Here is a 22,839-nt window from a genome sequence, read left to right on the forward strand (position 1 = left end):
GGTTTCTCTCTCACTCGCTTAAGGTGTTGTCTGGGCATTGACGTTTCTTCAGGCCATTCTTCCTCTTTGCGTTGTACTGTAAGGTAGTTAAATTTCCTTAACAAACTTGATGAATTTTAATATATTTATTTATTTATTTTATTTTTTATTATTTTTTTTTTTAATTTTTCTGCTTTTATGCTGACTTTATAAAAATTTTTTACTGTCGGTATAATAATTGTTATTTTAACTTTAGTTTTAACTGCTCTTTATAATTCATTGCAGACTGATGATGTGCAAAGGATTGCACGAAACGTTTCTAAATAAAGATCTTTGAAGACTTCTTGTCTTATGGATCCCCTGATTGTGTGTGTGTATATATATATATATATATATATATATATATATATATATATATATATATATATATATATATATATATATATATATTACTAAAAGGACCTCATTCAAACTGGATGGTATCTAATGGAGTTTTTATTCAAAAAGTTACAAGCTTTCTTGGACAAACAGTCCACATTATCAAGTATCCGTACAATGAGCAGACGCGTAGTCCAGCTGTATTTATATCTGTGTGCTGGGTACTTTTAATCCTATAATCGCCTAGCTCTTCCTGTGTGACCTCCACCCCCTCTTGACCTTGGTTTTTCTCTGATCCCTTCTCACAGGTGACCGTTTTCCGTGCGTTCTCCTACGTTTTTTCTTCGTTTCCTTGCTACTGTGGAGTATACGATTTTTCTAGATATGCTGTCTTCAAAGCCGTTTCCGGTGTTCCCTGCCATCGTGTTGTTGGCGCAAGTTATGAAGGCGTTCTCTACAACCAGTCTAGATGTTTTGTTGATGTTCCTGTACAGAAAAGTCATATTTTCCCAGTCTATTCTGTGATCATTTTCCCAACAGTGTTTGGCAACTGCCGACGTCTGATTATAATGCCTTATGTTCTGCAGATGTTGTTTGCTTCGCTCTTTACATGATTTGCCAGTTTCGCCATAGTACCATTCTTCACAGTCTGGACACGCTGCCATATAAACCCCCCCTCTAATCTCTTCCCCCTCTACCGACTTTTTGTTTCTAACTATTTTATTCCTAATGGTGTTTTTGTAGCTGCCTATCAATTTGAAATTATTTAGCTTCCTGTTGATGGGTGCAATAGAGTTGTTGTCCGGGACTGTAATTATTTTCTTTCCTACCAAATGTTCCTTTTCTATCCTTTCCCTCTCCCCAAAATAGTTTTTCCCTGCTTTGATATGTGCCCACTCCCACCAATACTTAGGGTAGCCTAATCTCCTAAAATTCTCCTCAGGTAATCCAACTCTTCTCGTCTAAAAATTCAGGAGTGCAAATCCTATAAGCCCTGATGGCCAACCCTGTCATTAATCCTATTTTTATTTCTTTCCTATGACTGGAGAACCTATGTATGTATGAATTGGTGTGTGTCTTCTTCCTATATACCTTGAATTTTAAATTCTCCCCTACCCTCTTGACCAGGACATCCAAGAAAGGAATTTCTCCCTCCTTCTCTTCTTCTAATGTGAACTTGATGTGTTCATTTAGTTTATTTATGTTTTCTAAAAACTTGTGTAGATCTTCCCTTTCTCCCTTGTGAATGATCAAGATGTCATCCACGTATCTTACCCATTTTACGATATGTAAGTTCCCTTTATTTACTTTGCCTACCTCTTCCTTTTCAAACCATTCCATAAAGATATTAGCTAGAATATAGGAAGGCCAGTAAGGCGGAACTGAACGGTGGAAGGTTGGATGGAATGCGAAAATCTTAAGTCTAGGGCAGGATATTCATCAGAAAGGCGATTAAAGACATATGTGCCTGTAATGACCATGTTATCTGTGTGTAACTTCTCTCTCTCTCTCTCTCTCTCCAATAAGGCTGAATTGAACGGTGGAAGATCAACTGAAACAAGAAAGCCTTATGTCAAGGGTTGGATATTCAATGGACAGGCGATTAAAAATATAAGTGCTAATGACCCAACCATCTGTCACTTAACTTCTCTCTCTCTCTCTCTCTCTCTCTCTCTCTCTCTCTCTAATAAGGCTGAATTGAACGGTGGAAGATCAACTGAAACAGGAATGTCTTATGCCAAGGGCTGGATATTCAGTGGACAGGCGATTAAAGGTATATATAAGTGCTAATGACCCAACCATCTGTCACTTAACTCTCTCTCTCTCTCTCTCTCTCTCTCTCTCTCTCTCTCTCTCAGATCTTATTATATTCAGGGAATTCTGACGTGTCTCCGAATAGGCCATTTGCGTCTAACACGGACACCAAATGAATATCCACAAAACCCTACTCTTAATTGCTCCGAATGTAAAGTAATGATAACAGTTACATGTGTGAATGTCCAAAGAATAATCAGCAGCGAACATCAAGTTTTGGAAATAAATGCATCAGTGAAGTTTTGTCAGAAAAATCAGCAATTATATTTTTTTGTGAAAAACTGTAATTTTATTGTCAAAATATATATATAAAAAAAATAACGATATAAGTAAAAACATATCTTTCGGGGCAGCCCTGTCAGAGCTGATAATCAGCTTAGCTGTATTGTAAAATCAAATTTAATGATGATACTATAGGTTTTATAACCCAGGGCTCTTGATAACTTACAGTTAATCCCATTATCTCTTTATTTACTTTTCCTTGAAGGACATGTCACTTCTTCAAGTAACCTCTTAGAAATGCAACATGGGACAAGAAGTTGCTATAATTTCTACAGAGTTTCAACCCCTTAATTTGTTTGGATCGAAAAAATCGGTATATTTGCTTCCTGAAAGGTTTCATAAGAGTATCAGTGTTCCAGATTTATTTGTGATTCAGATTTTCATTGGATTTAATAAACAATTCACATAAAATGTCCTATTCCATACATCCTTATCCCTAGAACCACATCGCAGGGAGATTTTCTCCCGCGCGCATATGGGTGACACGTGAACCACCCACTAGTAGACAAAGGAGCCTGCTCCCCTTCCCCATACAATCAGTTCCTACCGAGACACTGTGACGAAATGGTGCGCTGTCCCGTTCTCTGCCTGTAATTTTCCACAAAGGGGGAAAGTTTGTGATTTAGGGAGATTTCCACCCTGCAATGTGGTGACTGTCAGACTTTTTACCTGGGTGGAAATCTCCCTACGATGTGGTTTACCATATATAATGTGATATTGTTATCTGTGATTCATGTGTTTCTTTTCAGTTTGAGAGTGATATATTTCAGATATAACCTTACCATGGCTAGTGGAGGCAAAAAACTGACTGATGAAGAGCTGGTTGACATTATGAACCAAACTGGTGTATCATCACTTATGGGTAGTGACATTGAAGATGATGTGGAACCAATTGGTGATTTAGAAAGTGAACTTGATGATGATTTAGAAGTAGACCTACTCTATGACAGTGATAATGACATAGAGTACTTTCCTACGTTAGAACCTGAAAGTGATGACAGTGAAGAATGTGAAGAACCTCCCCCAAAGAAAAACAGGAGGAAGATGTACACATCCACACCTCTCAAAATGCGTACCTCTGTCACTGCTGCTGCTAGCCCTGCCACTACTTCTGCTGCTGCCAGCCCTGCCACTACCTCTGCTGCTGCCAGCCCTGCCACTACCTCTGCTGCTGCCAGCCCTGCCACTACTTCTGCTGCTGCCAGCCCTGCCACTACCTCTGCTGCTGCCAGCCCTGCCACTACCTCTGCTGCTGCCACCCCTGTAATGTGAGGAAGACGAGGCCAGGTGGTTGAAGTTCCACCTTTGGTAGACTTCAACAAAACATTGATTTCCTCAAGAAGTAATTTCAAGTGGAAGTGTGATCCTCAACATGGGCAATCACAGAAGAGGCTGACAAGGAATGTAATGGCATCATTCACTCCAGGGCCAGCTCATGAGGCATAACACACTGTGGGAGCAGAGGAGACTTTTAGGCTCTTTATTACAGATGCAATTGTGCAGGAATGTGTCACGTGGACAAATAAACATATAGAACTTGTTGCATCAAAGCAGAAAACCTAGTCAGGCACATATGCAAAAACAGAGCCAGAAGAGATGTTAGCACTCCTGGGAGTGCTCATAGCAGCAGGGCAGCAGCAGGACAACCATTTGTCTGTCCTTGAGATGTGGAGTCAGGTGACTGGTTGTCCTATTTATAGAGCTGCAATGTCCATGGGCAGGTTTGAATTCCTTATAGCCTGCCTGAGGTTTGACGACCCTGAAACCCACATTGAGAGGCAGGAGCAGGACAAGTTTGTCCCTATAAGGAAAGTGTGGGAAGAATTCATCGAGAAGTGTACCCGGTACTATGTCCCCCGGGAAAACCTAATAGTCGATGAGCAACTGCTGGGATTTAGAGGGAGGTGCCCCTTCTGAATGTATATCCCAAACAAACCGGCAAAGTATGGCATCAAGCTTGTCCTCATATGTGATGCAAGCACTAAATACATATTTGGTGCCAAACCCTACCTTAAGAAGGGGGGGACAACACTGCCACAGGATACACTACTATGCGAAAGAACTAACCAGGCCATACCATGGATCCCACAGAAATGTCACAACCGACAACTGGTTTACGTCAGTTCCCCTTACCGCCGACCTGTTGAACAACTGTGGGATGACACTTGTTGGCACTATTCGAGCCAACAAGACAGAAATTTCACCCGAGAGAAGGCGAAAGAAACCCGCATCCACGGCTCAAGTGCCTTCTTATTCACAACAGAGATGATGCTTGTGTCCTATGTTTCAAAGACATCTAAGGTACCGAAGAAGGTGGTTCTCCTTTTGTCATCACAGCACACCCAGCCTACCATCGCACCCAGTGGCAAACCTGAAGTCATTGAATTTTACAATTCAACTAAAGGAGGTGTTGATACTTTCGACCAAATGTGTGCTATAACTTCCACCTCAAGAAAGACGCGATGTTGGCCCCTATGTGTGTGGTACTGCATCCTAAATGCAGCAACCATCAATGCATACATTATAAGCTTGGAGAATCGTGCAAGAACAGGAAGAAAGATACTGGCAAGGAGGAGTTTCATGATGGAAATTGCCACGACACTCATCACTCCCTGGGCTCAGATGCGCATGACGTCACCTCATTACGACTGTGTTGGATCTCTCTTCAGTGGGCATGGCTACTGGGGTACCAGGAACTTCAATCTCAGATAGCAACTCGCCCCTGGTATGCTGTTCGGCCTGTCCTAGAAAGTCGGACCGGAAGACCCGCCACCGCTGCGTCAAGTGTGCCCTACCAAAGTGCCCTCGGCATGCATACCCGTCTGTGGCGACTGTCTGTAAGAGGTAAGTTAATTTTTCATTGTGTGTCTTCATTCTAGGGTTATCCATGTTGAAACAAGTGGACATAAGCTTTGTAGAAAGCATGAAAAACAAAATAAATGACACCTCGACAAAAAAAATTATAGCCTCTTTTCGCTTGTCTTCCATACAGTTCCTAGTGGCAGCAGTGGTCTGTACCTGACTGAGGCAAGGGTCCATCTATCCAGCAAACAGTGTGCAAGAGGAGAAGTCGCCAGCTGCAGTATTTTTTTTTTGCTAATTTTTTTCCTAAGCACAAACTGTTCGTTTAGTGATTTTATCTTACTTTGCATTAAATCACGTACAGGGTTAATGTAAAGTACAAATTAAGTTTACATATCATCGTTCTAAAGTTTAAGACTTACTCTTTCAATGTTTATTTTGTAATAAACCTGTTTTGAAGTTGAGCATGGTTTTTTTTATTTTCCAAAAAAAGAGTAAAATTCTCCCGGCGATGAGGTTAACGTCTGTCAAAAAAAGCGATGTGGTTCTAGGGTTATAGAAGGGAAATAATAAGTGGCGTTATCAGTCTCCCAAATTTGTTTATACTGTAAAGTTTTCTTGCAATTAATAAACATTTCACAAAAAATAACCTAGCCCATATATTCTTATAAAGGATGCAATAACTAAAGAAACAGAAATATAGTTTTGTTCAGTAACTTTTGTTACTATGTTTGAATTTTGTTGGTGTTATGCTTCGTTTTTCGTTTTCCTTATCTATTATCTTAAAGATTCTGTAAATAGAAAAATGTTCTTAAGTAAGAATAAAATACAGGCAGGCTTGAAATCTGGTGACAATGAAAAGCAAAAAACTAACTTGGGTTAATTTTCCCAAAGGCCGTTCTTTTGCTTTTGGTCGAACGTTTAAAAGTGAACCACGGTTTTAAAACGCGCTTGGTGTTTTCCACTTACGTCCAGAAATTCAGCAAACGCTGTCTGCCATTATCTTTACCTTAATTTTCCTGTAAAGGAAAATAAACATTTTGAGAAATGTACCAGTTTCATCTGTGTGTTAATTTTGAGACATCATTAGCAATGACAACAATAGCATGAACATCCAGAGACAAATGAATCTAATAGTTCAAAAGGAAAAAGTAGTATAGAGGAACAGTTGTTAAGCCTCATTCCAGTGGAAAACCCCAGAATTATTTATTTCTGTGAAATAAATATTACAAGTAAAAAATACTTCAGAAGAAAAAAAATATACTTTAACTCTTGTCTTATGTCGTGCAATTGGAACTTCAGACATTCAAGCGAGGATGCAGTACAGTATTACCCTAATATCATTCCCTTTGCATTTGAATAATTTACTTATATTTTTACTATTGTTACTATTATTTATTATTTTTATCTATTTTTCTTTTTCTATATATTTATTAATTTGTCAATTTATTTATTTTCTAATTTGCTAGGAGGTGAGATCTCTTCTTTCTGCATTTCCCATTACCCTCTGTTATTTCTTTATAATGAACACCATATTCTTTGGAAGCTTGAATTTCAAGTTAGTGGCCCCTTTGGGCTTATTCCATATGAATAGGGTTTAGCTTCTGAATAATAATAATAATAATAATAATAATAATAATAATAATAATAATAATAATAATAATAATAATAATAATGATAATAATTCAATGCATCATATATACAATTTCCCATTAAGGCTCCTCTGTTTCTGATGGAAGTAATTATATAACTTCCTTTTTACTTTTCCAAACTCATAAATACAATCCTGCAATTTCGGGAGACAATGGTTCCTCAGAGATCGTAATGCCTAATCTGGCTGCAGCAATTCAGAACGAAAGTCGCCCTCTCATATATCTTCGTGAAACGATCCCTTATTTCGCTGAAATTGTTCCCTTTTTTGCTCTGTTTGCATGTTTGGATATATATATATATATATATATATATATATATTATATATATATATATATATAATTATATTTATATATATATATATATATATATATATATATATATATATATATATATATACAATCCTGCACGATTTCATATAGACGAATATGGTTCCCATAGATCGTGTAATGCTATATATATATATATATATATATATATATAGCAATTCACAGAACGATATATATATATATCTCAGAATATTCGATTATATCTTCCTATATATATAAACGATCCACACATATTTATATTGAAATATATATGTTCCCTATAAATACATATATATATATATATATATATATATTGGTTTTATATAATGCATGTTTGTATATATATATATATATATATATATATATATATATATATATATATATATATATATATATATATATATATATATATATATATATATATATATATATATATATATATATATATATACATATATATATATATATATATATATATATATATATATATATATATATATATATATATATATATATATATATATATATTATATATATATATATATATATATATATATATATATATATATATATATATATATATATATATATATATATATATATATATATATATATATATATATAATATATATATATATATATATAACTATTCTAAAGTGTAATATGTGTCTCTGTGGAAATTTTGATGTTTTGCTTCCAGATTCGTCATTTTTTGTAATAATATGATTTTAAAATGTCTTTTTCTTACAGATAAATTGTGCATCATGTAATCTTAAAATGTCTTGATATGTTTTTTCCATTTGTTTGATATATTAATACCAGTATTGAGCGTTAGTGCCAAACAGAAAGGGTAAGATTCTTATCAGATCACTACAACCTGTATTTACTCAAGTGTTTGGTGTGAAGGAAGTCGTGCTTGGAGAAAGGCAAGGCCCTCTTTGGTTATCTGATATGAGCTGACAGCCTATCGGCGAATTGCCTGTTATGCATTTATCATGTGTGCCTAACCAATGGTTATTAGCTGTGTCTGTGCTTATTCTTTTTCGTAAACTGAGAAAAAGAGAATGAGGAACAGAAAGAGAGTTGAAGTTGACATGCTGACAGGAAGCCAAATTTGGTTCAAAAGCACTACCTTTTGTTTGTTTAGGTGTGTGAGTGTCCAAGGAAATGTCAATCATTGATAAGAGCTCTGGCATATTTCCTTCTGAGCCTTAGAGTCCCTGTATGTATACCATACAAGTATACCTGTATGTATAATGTATTTACACTTTATGTATCATGTATTCTGGGAGGTTTTAACGATAAAAGTGCAGTGCTGATCCAGAGTCACTCAGTCAGGAACAGGGGCTGCTGGCAATAGGTACTATCTCTCTCTCTCTCTTTCTCTCAATAATGCCATTCATATATATAAGGGTGTTATACTGGCTGCTCTCATATTTGTAAAAGTTTGGTTAAGTTCACCCAAGAAGTGTGTTTATTTTGTAAGAGGTGATCTAAAGTGTTTATATTGTGCAAGCATTGTGGAAGTTGTGTAATGGTGTAATAATTACAAAAGGTAAAGTGATGTTTACTGGTTTTTGTTATGTTAAGAGTTATGGTGATGTTCTAGGTAAAAGAGAATCATTATTTTGATAGGAGGTGAACAATATCTCTTATTGTGAGTTCTAATGTGTCTTGCTGCTAATTATATATCATTGTGTATGTCATTGTGACTTGGCAGTGTTGTCTTTGAGAAAGTCTTAGAAAGACGTGAGTTTAACCATTTTTAAAAGTGAAGGTAATCTTTTGAAAGATTGTTATAATCTTTAAACATATTTTTGTCTTAGAAATGGCTGTTGGTATATTTGCATTTTTGCATATTTCATTCTTATATGTGTGTGCTATCATAAACTCTAATTTTATAATTAGTGGATTACAAAGTTTTGTGCTGGTGATTACTTAGCATTTTGTTAGTGCATACTTATTATTGAGATTTCAGAAAATATTTATGTGGATTCCAGTCAGTAATATTTTGGTGAACATTCGTGTCGAGTTTAATTAATCAGGTATATGTTTAAAACTTGAGTGATAGTTAATGGCTTGAATCTTACTTAACCAAATTGCTTTCTTAATAAGTTACATTTTTGTGAATTAAACTTGATTAAGAAATACTTAAACTTTACACTGTTGTCAGATAACAGTAAATATTTTTGAGATTGTGAACTCTGCATATAACTTTTGAACTTAGAAATAAATTTATCTGTTTAAAGTTTTAAAAGCACAGCGTTTCATTTTGACCACCAGTAATTAGAGAAATTAATGAATGTGTACAAGGTAAGTGATATATCTGTTTGTTCACCTAAGACTTATCTAGGTAAAATAGAACCAGGGAAACAGTTATAGTGTTTGTTGAAGTGATGCCCATTTTCCACTAGTCTGTTTATAGCTTGTTGGTTGTTACCTCACCCATAACTTGATAAAGTTACATTGATTTTCTCAAGTGATAAGTAAGTTTTATGGGATCACTGTACCTTTAGAGTATTCAGTCTTAATATATTTGTTATGAGGTTTCAAGTATCTGTTTGAAGTGAGGTAACTTTTTGGTATTATTTTTGTGTAATAACCAGGTGCTTGATCACTTCATGACAATATATATATATATATATATATATATATATATATATATATATATATATATATATATATATATATATATATTAAAAATCGCAAAAGACGTGGACGTGATTTGTTTATTGAAGCCAGAAAAAATTTTGATAAGAAACGACAAGGTGCCAAGTACCTGTGTAATTAACACATCTTTGGGGCACAAAATCCCGAAGATGTGCACCGAAGTAGTGTTAATTTCACGAAAGTACTTGGCACTGTGCCGTTTCTTTCCAAGCTTTTCCTCTGGTTTTAGTATTATATATATACATACACACACACACACACACACACACATTCACATATATACATATATGATAATATATATATATATATATATATATATATATATATATATATATATATATATATATATATATATATATATATATATATATATATATATATATATATATATATATATAGACAGACAGGAGTTTAGAATTTGAATTAAAGTCGAGGATAGAAAAACTGTAAAAAATAAAAATAAAGACGGGCAAGCTAGCCAAATTACCACAGACAGACACAGATCAGAAATATAAATCTCACATTAGACGAAAATAATTAAAACATTATGAATCACATCTAATCCAGTTCCCAAAGTAGAGTTGAAAGCATTGATTTCAGTCAGCAGCTGAAACGGAGACCTTATAATCCGGTACTCCGCCTGTGCAAACCGTCTATTTGCATTTTTTCTCTTTCACTGTGCCTCTCTCTTTCTCTGTCTTTGTGTCATTCTCTCTCTCTCTCTCTCTCTCTCTCTCTCTCTCTCTCTCTCTCTCTCTCTCTCTCTCTCTCTCTCTCTCATTTTTACTTTTACGCTGATAATATTATCAGCATAAGTACAAATCCGGAAGCTCTGAATAAAAGTTTGTACAAAGCCTTTTTAGATTTAATCATTTCTGACATTACCAAAGGGCATACGGCCATTAGGGATATATAAAAAAATTTCTGCTGCTTTATAGTGGGACCAGAGAACATTTTTTGCGGGGTGAGGGGGAGTGGGGCTAGAATGTACGAAGTCATTATCTTCTTGTTTATAAATTGGTCAGTTAACTAAAATTAATGATGGTGAATAATGTTCTGTTCTACTGGCGTAATCGTTCATGCAAATTATGTTAATCTAGATCAACCTATTGTATAATTAAGGCCCCGTTTAATTTAGTTGGTTTTTAAAAAATTCCATCAATATTTAAATCAGAGTAACAAATTTTATCAATCTTTCCAGATATACTCTAAAAGTGTAGTCATTCAGTGGGTAATTCAAATTAACATAACAGTTTTAATCATTCTTTCCAGAAACGCCATGACAGTGTAGTCACTCAGTTGCTAATGCTTTCGAAGTGATGGGTATCTGGGTCTCGAAAGTAGCTTAATGAGGATAGGGTGTGCTTGAATCCTCTAAATCAGTGGTTGTTTTCAACTTGTTTCAAGCCATGGACCACTATCCCAATTAAAAATATATATCTTGGACAATTTATTTTCCTAGCTACGAAAAATAAAGCATGGACTTTAAACATTTCGGATTCAAATATATTACGTCACGAGATTTACAACCTGCAGAGTGTCATTATATTTTTTGAATAGGAGTAATAAAATAAAAATATAACTGATCATTCCCTTTTTTGAATAAATATAAATAAAGCATAAACGATATCTATTTCGGATTGAAACATATTTCTTACACGAGAATTGCAGCTGAAGAATTATTATATCTATTTTTTGAATACGAATAATACAATAAAATAAATGGTCAGTTATTAACAATTATTTACCGGGATAAAACTGTTCTCAATGCATTTCAGTAAATATGAATATATATGTACTAATCTTCAGTTTATTACCAAAAATAGTGAATGTCCAGTGGAGCACCCAGAATGTCACCGTGGACCAATAGTGGTCCATGGAAAACCAGTTGAGAAACACTACTCTAGATAGAACGAAACCGAGATGCAGTTTTTCTTTCTGATTTCGTCTTTCCTTCAATGTGATATTCGAGTCTTTTAAATCTGGTTTTCTTCCGGAAGCAAGTGGTTTTATTATTATTATTATTATTATTATTATTATTATTATTATTATTATTATTATTATTATTATTATTTAGAAATACCCATAGTAGCATGAGTATTAAATGGAGAAACAAATCGCAGTTATGTATGATACATGTATCTAAAAAAAATAATCTCTACAGAGAGCTTTCAGGAATCTGCTAGATTCCTTTTGAAAAGGGGAGTCGAAAAAATTCCTGAAAACTGCCTGTAGAGATTTATTGTTAAATATATGTATGATAAATAACTGTGGACTTGTTTCTCCATTATTATTATTATTATTATTATTATTATTATTATTATTATTATTATTATTATTATTATTATTATTATTGTTGTTGTTGTTGTTGTTGTTGTTATTGTTGTTGCTGGTATTATTATTCAGAAGATGAACCCTACTCATACGGAACAAGCGCACCAATGGAGCAACTGACTTGAAATTCAAACTTCCAAAGAATAAGGTGTTCATTTAAAATAAGTAATAGACGATAACAGGAAATACAGAGAGAAAAGATTAATTATTACAAATGAAAAAAAATAAATCAACAGATTAATAAATAAATAGTTAAAAATGTGAGTATATTAGCAAATACAAGATGAATTGTTTTAGGGTTGTAATTGTCTGCATCTCCGATTGAAGTTCAGATCTTGATGAGGAATATGAATGTCAATATTGTTACTTAAAAATAAAGCAATCCAATTTATACAATATTTTTCTCCCTATTTTTGCCCAGACCCAAAGAAAATAAGAAAAGGGGAAAGGAGGAGAGAATAAGAAAACTCGGTGGTCTAGTAATTTTTTGCGAAGATAAAATCTCAGTGCAAACAAAAAACTTCAGAAGACTTTGAGAATAATGACAAATTAATGTCTGCACGAAAGGCAAGTAGAGAGAGAGAGAGAGAGAGAGAGAGAGAGAGAGAGAGAGAGAGAGAGAGAGAGAGAGAGAGAGATCTTGTTTAAAATGAACGTCTATAACAGAGATGGGGAGGAGGATTACTTTGGTATAACTGGAGTAAAAAGAATGAATTATTTTTGTTTTAAGGAAAGTGGGCATAACCCCTTCAATCTCGCTTTCTATTTCTATTCCTGTTTTCTGTTCACAGGATATAAGTTTCAGGCCTTCTTTTGATATCAGTGTTTTGAGAAGGGCTTGTAGTCTCCCCTTAAACAACGGTATTTCAGTCAGTGAAGTGAGTATGCATGTGTTAGTGATTATAAATACATATTTGGGTAGGCATTACTTAAGGTTCTTTGTTTCGTCCCTTCGGCCCCTAGCTGCTTAATGGGAAATAACGAAAGAGGAGATCGAAGGTCAGTCCATAGAATTATTACAGTTTGTCACCGCTCTTAGCTCCACTCTGGGGTGAAAATGAGTGCTCAAGAAACGACGACCTTGTAACGGAATCAACTTGAGCGGAACCGTTCAATTCTTACTTTTCACTCCTCTTGCCTTTATTAATAGGCGTAAAGATAACGTATAACTTTTGATTGGAGCTTTTTATTGTTATCTAGTTTTTCTTTGAGTAAACCGTGTCTTTGACCTTACTTACACATGAGACTATGAAAACAGGCAAATTTAAGGGCCTTTAGAAAAGGAACATGGATGTAATGAGTCATTTCTCCATCACTAGAATCTTATGATTTAATTAAGACCATTTTTAAAGGATTTCGGTTGGCAGACCTCGCCAATAAAACTGGTGGCTTTCGTAGTTTAATTTTTTTGAAGGTTACTCTCAGAAAGCAGTCATGCTTTTAGTCTGTTTTTGAAATATTTGTTACCGTCTGGGAATGTTTTTGGTAAAATGCTTTGGTTATTTCTATTGCAAGGATAGGAGTAATTAAAATTTGCCTTTCAGATCCGTACCTTTTAACACAATGGGCTTCAAATGGCTTCGATAAACAAACCCACGGACGTTTTTGCAGCAGAGCGATACCACCGGACTAATGATTTCTTTCGCTCTTTAATTCGCGTTCTCAGCCAAAATAAACTGAAGTAGATGCATTTCACAGACTCATAAACTGCGACTCACTTCTCCAATTAGTCCCAGTGATAGGGAGAGGGACTGGTTGGAAGGGGAGCCCAAAAATCATTGTAAATTATTTGTCCATTTTGTGCGGACGGTAAAGGCTCAGCTGGAGTTGCCAATTTCCATAAAAATCTAAATTTTAAACGAGTTTTCTTTTTGTCAGCCGAGTAGGAACACTTAAAGTTTTTTTTCTTTTTTTCCAGCTCGATGTGTATTTAGGATATTGACAAATATACAGTATCTTACGTAGCTGAGCTGGTAAGGTGCATCTAATCGACTGGATGTAGCGTACATGGAAGGACCTGGCAACCGCATTCATAAACTCGTGCGTAGGGCCTTGCAACGAGCTCGATATTGCCCTATACGGTTGATTTATTGCGTGGAGGTCGGCCGCCAGTTCCATATTACCCCATTAATATGCTTGCGAATCACTGCATGCAAGCGTAGCCTCCGCCAATGGAATTGTTTTTTGCTCAAACAGGATTAGTATAGACTTTTCTTTGTTGTTAAGGGAACCTGTCCTTAAAGAAATTCAGTAATTGCCCGGTTACTAAAATCACTCTTACATTTCACTCCGCTATAAAAAGAAAAGAATATGCAGGCATTTATTGTGAAGGTGAAGAGCTTTTTAAGCACATTTCTTTGTTCAAATAAAGTAGAAGTATTTCATTTGGAACGAACGTTTGCGTTATGATAAGAAGAGTGAAAAATTGTTTGGAGAGGGCCGAGGAAAGTAGGATCGAAGAAAAACAAATGAACGGAGGTACAGTAAAAGGAATGAAGGGGGTTGCAGCCGAGGGGGCGCTGCAGAAAACCTCAAGTAATGCCTACACTGCAGCGCGTGAGGCGCACTGACGGCACTACCTCCCTACGGGGTTTTTGTTATGGGTTTTCCAGGACCCAACGTATCCGAGCCGTACGAATGAAAGCCTCACCACAAACAGATGAGACCGGGAAGTATGATATGAAAGGTTTCCGCGTCTGCTTAGAACGCTTTCCTATCTTTTCTTTTCTTTTTTTTTTTCAAATCGCCTCATAGTACACTGACTCCGGCCAGTAGGTCCCACAATGAATACAGAATACACGTGTTCGTTCTATGATTACTGCGTATTCATTAAGATCTTATAGTACAGGAAGGATTAATATACTAATCCTGAGTCCAGGGATGGCAAAACCGCCGCTCGCGAGCCACATACGGCACTCTGACCTTTAATATGCGGCTCGTGGAAAAGTCCAGAGATTTCGAATATTCTAGAAATTTATATATTATATATAAGAAAGAAATTCCTTTTTCCCGTGATAGTGAGAAAGGTCTTTATTTCGTGCGCTACAGGCAAATTAAGAGAATATTTTATTGATGGTAGCGTAGCCTGGAAAAAAAATACTTCTTTTATTCTCCAGTGCTAATTTCCTTTGGATTGTGCTTTACTGTGTTCAAATACAATTAGCATCCCGGGTTGTTTTGCATCAGGAGGTCCTCCTTCGTTATAACGCTTTCTACTCTGAGAGCGAGAGAAGCGACATAACGTTTCCCAGGAAGAAATGGGCTTCCTTTGTTGGGTAGGTTAAGGAGAAGAAATGAGAGGAAAATGATGTCTGTGTATTTTTTCCTCTTGTCAGGGCATGATGACATAACGGGATGATAAAAAGGGGAGTAGGCTTTATGCGTTGTCGGGGAGAGATTTTATCTTAATCCTAAGACTTCCCTGTTCCCTATAACAATAGATGAAAGAAAAATAGTGCCCGAAAAGCTCAGATGTAAGGTACTAGACGGATGTAGGGAGTGTTGCGGTTTTGTTCGGTCATGATTGCCTGCCCCATTTATATAACATCATCGCAGTTAAACTCAGTTATAAGAGCTGCACTGTACGCTGACATGATTCAGCATTCCTAAGAATGATGGTCACATTCTGAACCCTTTCTTATTAATTAAATTTACTTTCTGTTTTCACTTTTATTTCAACAAAGTGCTGATGAAACTACAACTATAAAGTAACTTTGGCTCTCTTTGCATTTTTGCTGCTGGGTTCTAATTTTTGCAATGGGACCCTCTCTACTATTAACTTCTCTCTCTCTCTCTCTCTCTCTCTCTCTCTCTCTCTCTCTCTCTCTCTCTCTCTCTCTCGTAAAGCTATATGCTCCTTGTTTAGTCAGTTGCATCAGTGGCATTAAAAAGAGAATTGTCTCTAAAGTCTGTTTCAGTGCCACGGGCATTGAAATAATAGTTTCTTTTATGGAGTTGGACACAGCTTATTCTCTCCACACTCCTGCGTCAGCCTGGTACTCCTTCACTCTCGTTACTCTCTGCACTCCTCTGTCGTTTACGCTTTCTGTTCTAAAGAGGGACTCGGTTACCATGTGAAGCGCAGCCAAGACTTAGACCAGTGACTCCAACTATAGAGCCTTTCAGTCAAGGAGGCATTTTTATCAACAACCACCCACCACCTTCCCCAGGCAGAGCTAACAGAATTTTTGAGTCATTTAATGTAAACGATTCTTGCAACAACAGAATTTCCCCCTCCCAAATACAACGAAGCATAGAAGACTATGCATTCTGCACTGACAGACCAAATCTTCTCTGTTTTAGGGTTAGCTGCAATATCTTCTAGTGAAACTAGCCTGTTTCCATCACCCAGTAATGCCTGTTTTTATAATGGGAGCGTCAGTGAAATGGTCACCACAGAAATTTGCGATTTTCAGTGACTCTAGAAGTGCTGTAGAAGCTCATTAAAATTATTATCCCAAAACTTCTTATGCTCAACAAAGTAAGTTTTCATTCTGGTATAAATGCTGAAATTTGTTGGGTCCCTGCCTGTGCAGGCACTAAAGAAAATGAGGTTGCTCATAGGGAGGCCAAAGCTGGTTAGTGGGTTAATGTGGCTTTTCCTTAGCAACATTCACTTCAGCGTGTGATGTCTCTGCCTACACGAGTTAGGGTAAAAGAGAGACTTTAGTCTTGGTAGGCAACCCTTCTAGGAGAATTTTACTCTGAAGGCAAACCTTGTTTTCCAACCTTGGACTGTACCATAGCCATTGTACGGTGGCCTTCCAGGGTCTTCGGTTTGAGTTCACTTGCTTTAGGGTACAATCAGGCATTTGTCCTCTTTTTTTCACTTTCCTGTTTTTTTTTTCAAAAATGTGTGTAGGACAGGCTGATGAAAAAAACAAAAGTTTCTTGGTGGATTTAATGACATATGATCATCTTTATTCATCCTTATAATGAAATGATTGTAAATACTGTAAATACTGTTGTTGTTGTTCATTTTCTTGTTTTTTGTTCTGTTGGTTTTTGCTATGTTGTTGTTATGAATTCATTTATTAGTTTTGTGTCTAATTTCATGTTGCTAATTTTAATTCTTTCTGGAGACATTGAGGAGAATCCTGGGCCTGCTACCCATTACGGTAAGAAAAATTGCTGCGTACTTTACTCAAATATTCGAGGCTTCAGGTCGAATTTTCTTGATCTCCAGGATTGTTCATTTAACTACGATTTGATGATTTTATCTGAGACTCCTGTAAGTAGTAACAAGTCAAAAGTTGAATTTTTAATCACAAGGTTTGATGGCCTTGACTTTATTTATCGTCGTAACATCCCACGTATGCAAGGTATGGGTGTATACTCAAGGTCTGGATCGCCAGTTAATTGTCATAAGAACTTGGAGAGTAGTTGCCATGTAGTTCCTTGTTTTAAGATTTCCAGTAAGTTCTGCAATGTTTATGCACTTGCCTTTTACTGCAATCCAAATATTGACTATTCTATATATGACTGTCTCTTGGAGAGGATTAGTATGGCTCAGTCACAGGATTCAAAAGCTTCATTCGTTATATGTAGATACTTCAGTGCAAAGAACAGCGAGTGGCTTAATTAAAATGCCACAGATCGACATGTTTGGTCTACTCCTGAGTTCCGTGCATCTTCCAATTTTTTCCCCGCTAATTGAGGAACTCACACATATTTCTGGTAATAGAGTAGACCTCATATTCACAGATGTTCTAGCTATCGCCAAGTCCAAGGTCTGTGAGTATATAGGCACTTCAAACCATTGTGCCATTGAGATGGATGTACCTATTGATCAGTACATTCCTAATTCCACTATTGGAAAAACGGTCTAGCTGAAATCTAAAGCCAATTTGGATTGCATTATTAAGGCTTGTCAGGCACTTATTATTTCAGATGCTATATCAGATTCAGATCCCAAGAAGAAGTTAAATGAAAAACTGATGGCTATTTTCGTAAGGCATGTCCCTAGAAAGAGCATCAAATTCTGGGCAAATGACAGCTATGGTTTGATGAGACATGTATGCGAACTTAACATGACAAAAAGACCAAATCCAACGCATGGAGACGAAATAGTTCACGTGTAAATTTTTTTTAAGCCTCACCGCGCTGTGAATGGACAGCGGGGAGAAATTACAATAATTCCTTAAAGAGGAAACTTGAAAGAATTACTCAGTCTCATCTCTGGTGGACCAAATTGGCATCTTCTGTCTTTGGGGCAGGAACATCTTCCATTCCACCACTGCTAAAAGATTGATTACTGGCCATAAGGAAAAGGCTGAACTACTTCATTGAGCTTTTGAAACTATGCAGTCAGGTGAGGATGTCCCTCTCCCTGATACTTGTCATACTGAACCTGCTGTTAAAAAGTCTGCATTTCGCTCTTTGGATGTTATGAAACTTGTTGTAATCTTGATAGCTTGGGTGGAGAAGATTCTGATGGTTTCTTCCCTTTGTTTTTATAAACAAGGTTTCTAGTATGTTGCCTTCCAAGACTAGTAGATTCTAAAGATTTTTATGTTAACGTAGTATCTTTGTGGATGAGCACAAGTTTAGTTATGCCACGTCCACACGGTCGAACTCTGTCTTCAGACTATGTCTTTACCTTACAAAGTATGCAAACTCTGACCGAAACTTCGTCCAGACGGCAGAGCTACTGGACAGGTGGGTTACGGGCTTTAGGTAATCACTGACGCTAATCAGTCGGCAGCAAGTCGAGGCAGCGTGTGGTTGTGGTAGTGTAATGCTTACCCTACAGCCGCACGGAACACAACCCCCGCCCCCCCCGCCTTCCGGCACAGCCAGCTCTTTGTTATTCCACTAAATTAGTAAAAACTCAGTAAACAGTATTGCTGGTGGGTGCTAAACTAGTTACAAGGGAGAGATTAATGGGTTAATGCTTCTGACCTTTTTTGAGGATGTGGAATACCTCGAAGGGGCCCTGACCTATATGGTTTAAGTTAGGAATATGTTGAATATTAAAAACAACTGATATGTGATCTAGTAACTACTCATCAATTATTGTGCACTGTCCTTTTACTATCATTCATAGGTAGAACAAATATATTCAGTATAAAACTATTTCATGTATTTTCACTAAATAAGTATTCTGCAAAGACAACGTGACAATTTAAGAAAAACACAGAAAACAAATATTCGAGAGAGAGAGAGAGAGAGAGAGAGAGAGAGAGAGAGAGAGAGAGAGAGAGAGAGAGAGAGAGAGAGAGAGAGAGAGACGTACCTCAGAGTAGGAATGGTCTTCACCTAAAACCTCCTCAGCAGGGTACCTGCAGGAATGATCAGAAGATTGGTTATCGCTGCTTGGCATATTCGACATAGACGGTCCTGTAGTGTCGCCATCATTTAAAACATATAGATAATTAAAACACCACAACTTTGGCGTATATATACCATCTGTTCCACTTCCCGACTTCTTTGACATTTTCATTTGCCTCATTTCCCTACGGTACTGGTTTCTGAGATTGTCTTTTTTTTTTTTTTTACATCACTTGTCAAAACTTTGAAGCTTTTACTGGTAATCTTATCGATTATCTCTTTGAGGGCTGCAGCACGTTGGTTTCTATTCCTATTGGAAACACTTCTTACTTTCCACAAACATTCATGTTCTTGCAATAATTCAATAATGTTATCCCGAGACCAATACGTGTCTGAGTTCGACATGATGCCCAGTATAAATCTAAGAAGAAATAAAAAACGTTCTTAACTCAGTCAGGATAGAAACAGACTGAAAACTGATTTTGCGTCTGGCAGCACCATCGTTTCATATTCAGAGTCAGAACAAGGGCATTGTTGGTGCCCTCTTAAACAGCAAACACGGACATTTCATGGTTTTGTCCGCTTATATTGCCCATTTACAGACAATGTCTTCGTGTCTGCAGACAGAGTTCGACCGTGTGGACACGGCATAATACAGTGCCTGTTCCAGAGAGTAGAATTTCTGCAGGCTGCAGTGCCTACAGGCCAATTTCTATTCGCCCTGTGCTCTCCAAAGTTGCAGAGAAACTAATTTCCAGCCACTATAGAAGTATGTGGAAGCCAAAGGATTGCTAGCTGATAGCATATAGGCAGCAGTTAGTTCTTTAAGGCTTGACATGCCATTTGCAAGAGAATCTCGATAAGGATTTTGAGTGTAGAGTAATTCTTATAGATTTTAGTGCTGCTTTCGATTTAGTAAATCATAAGGCACTTAGGCTATCTATAAACTTCAGAATCTTAGAGTGGGTTGATGTGTTTTTGTTCCTTCAAGATTTTCTTACAAGTAGGCAGCATCGAGTTGCTGTTGATGGGATCTTTAGCGAACCACGACTTATTGGCTGGGGTTCCACAGGGTAGTGTACTTAATCCACTTTTATTTTTAGTGTATACAGGTGAAATGGTTATTGGCCTGGAAAACAAGATTTTTCATTATTCCGATGATGCAGCAGTTGTGGGTGTAGTGAAGTCTCTGCTTATAATACTCTCCGGTGTGGATGTCTGCTTCTGCCAGAGATTTATCTCTTTTAGATAGAGTGGTTCGTAGTGGTAGGTTCCTGTTTCCTGACATAAGCAATTGTGACTTGGACCATCGACGGATGGTCTCTTGTTTGTCAGTTTTTCATAAGCTGTATTTAAAAAAAGAGATCTTTCACATTCACAATTGATCCCTGATCCCCTTTACCTGCCGAGAGCAACCAGATTCGCTGAACAGCAGCACCAATATGCAGTAAATGTGCCTCGACTCGAACTTCTCAGTTCCAGAGGTCCTTTATTCCTCATACTGTGGAATAGTCTCCCTGAGGATGTTCAAACGAAGATGCAATGCAAAACTACCCTAAAACAATTATTCTCGTTGTATTTTTGTTTAATTTTATCAGTTTACTTATTAGTGTGTGTGAAATTCATTCTTCTTTTATGATAACTGTTTTCTTTCTGTATTTGCTATTACCTTCTGTTACTTCTTTGTAATGAGCAGCATGTTCTTTGGAAGCTTGAATTTCAAGTAATTTGCCTGTGGGTTAGTTTCATATGAATAGGGTTAATATTCTGTATAATAATAATAATAATAATAATAATAATAATAATAATAATAATAATAATAATAATAATAACAGTACTCTGTTCAAGCGGCATGCTGACATGCCACACCATAAATCTTCATATCCCATTCTACAAAGTGTGATAAACGTTTACTCCAGTGCAACTGATACCAATGCTCATACATTTAAGGGAGACTGTTATGTATTTATATATATATATATATATATATATATATATATATATATATATATATATATATATATATATGAAATTTTTTATCACACCGTGATTTATACACAATCATGAAGCTACAAATGTCGCTTAATATCAAATTCACGCTACCTCGAGAGTATCTCCGATGGAGAATTATCACCGAAGGGGAATTTATATAAGTGATAAATGAATAAGTACCACCGGGACGCGAACCCTTGACATGGACCCATTCAGCGACTCCAGTAGACGTTACTATTGCGCCATCAAGAGAGGTATAAATCATTACCGAGTCTGCTGTACTGTTTTTTCCCGTCATGAGCGGGGAAATTGTACTTAGCCTCGGCAATGACCCACCTCCGCCATGATAGTTCGTTGGTACATTTGGAACACGCAGCTCTTATTATGAAATTTTTTATCACACCGTGATTTATATACAATCATGAAGCTACAAATGTCACTTAATATCAAATTCACGCTACCTCGAGAGTATCTCCGATGGAGAATTATCACCGAAGGGGAATTTATATAAGTGATAAATGAATAAGTACCACTGGGACGCGAACCCTTGACATGGACCCATTCAGCGGCTCCAGTGGACGTTACCACCGCGCCATCAAGAGAGGTATAAATCATTACTGAGTCTGCTGTACTGTTTTTTCCCGTCATGAGCGGGGAAATTGTACTTAGCCTCGGCAATGACCCACCTCCGCCATGATGGTTCGTTGGTACGTTTGGAACACGCAGCTCTTATTATGAAATTTTTTATCACACCATGATTTATATACAATCATGAAGCTACAAATGTCGCTTAATATCAAATTCACGCTACCTCGAGAGTATCTCCGATGGAGAATTATCACCGAAGGGGAATTTATATAAGTGATAAATGAATAAATACCACCAGGACACGAACCCTTGACATGGACCCATTCAGCGACTCCAGTGGACGTTACCACCGCCATCACACACACACACACACACACACACACACACACACACACACACACACACATATATATATATATATATATATATATATATATATATATATATATATATTATATATATATATATATATATATATATATATATATATATATATATATATATATATATATATATATATATATATATATATATATATATATATATATATATATATATATATATATATATATATATATATATATATATATATATATATATATATATATATATATATATATATATATATATATATATATATATATATATATATATATATATATATATATATATATGTATATATAACTGAATCACAAAAATATGGAACATGATGAATATATAAATAAAGATAAAATCCACGAAGGAAACGGAAACACTGGAGTGCTGCGAGGCC

The 22,839-nt window shown here is 36.2% G+C and overlaps 1 pseudogene; it reads left to right on the forward strand.

Annotated features, from left to right (window-relative positions):
• Positions 1–3,237: 3,237 nt before the first annotated feature.
• On the forward strand, positions 3,238–20,564 carry LOC136850351 (piggyBac transposable element-derived protein 4-like; annotated as a pseudogene).
• Positions 20,565–22,839: the final 2,275 nt, after the last annotated feature.

The sequence above is a fragment of the Macrobrachium rosenbergii genome, chromosome 22, assembly GCF_040412425.1.
Source record: "Macrobrachium rosenbergii isolate ZJJX-2024 chromosome 22, ASM4041242v1, whole genome shotgun sequence".
In the NCBI taxonomy this organism is placed as follows: domain Eukaryota; kingdom Metazoa; phylum Arthropoda; class Malacostraca; order Decapoda; family Palaemonidae; genus Macrobrachium; species Macrobrachium rosenbergii.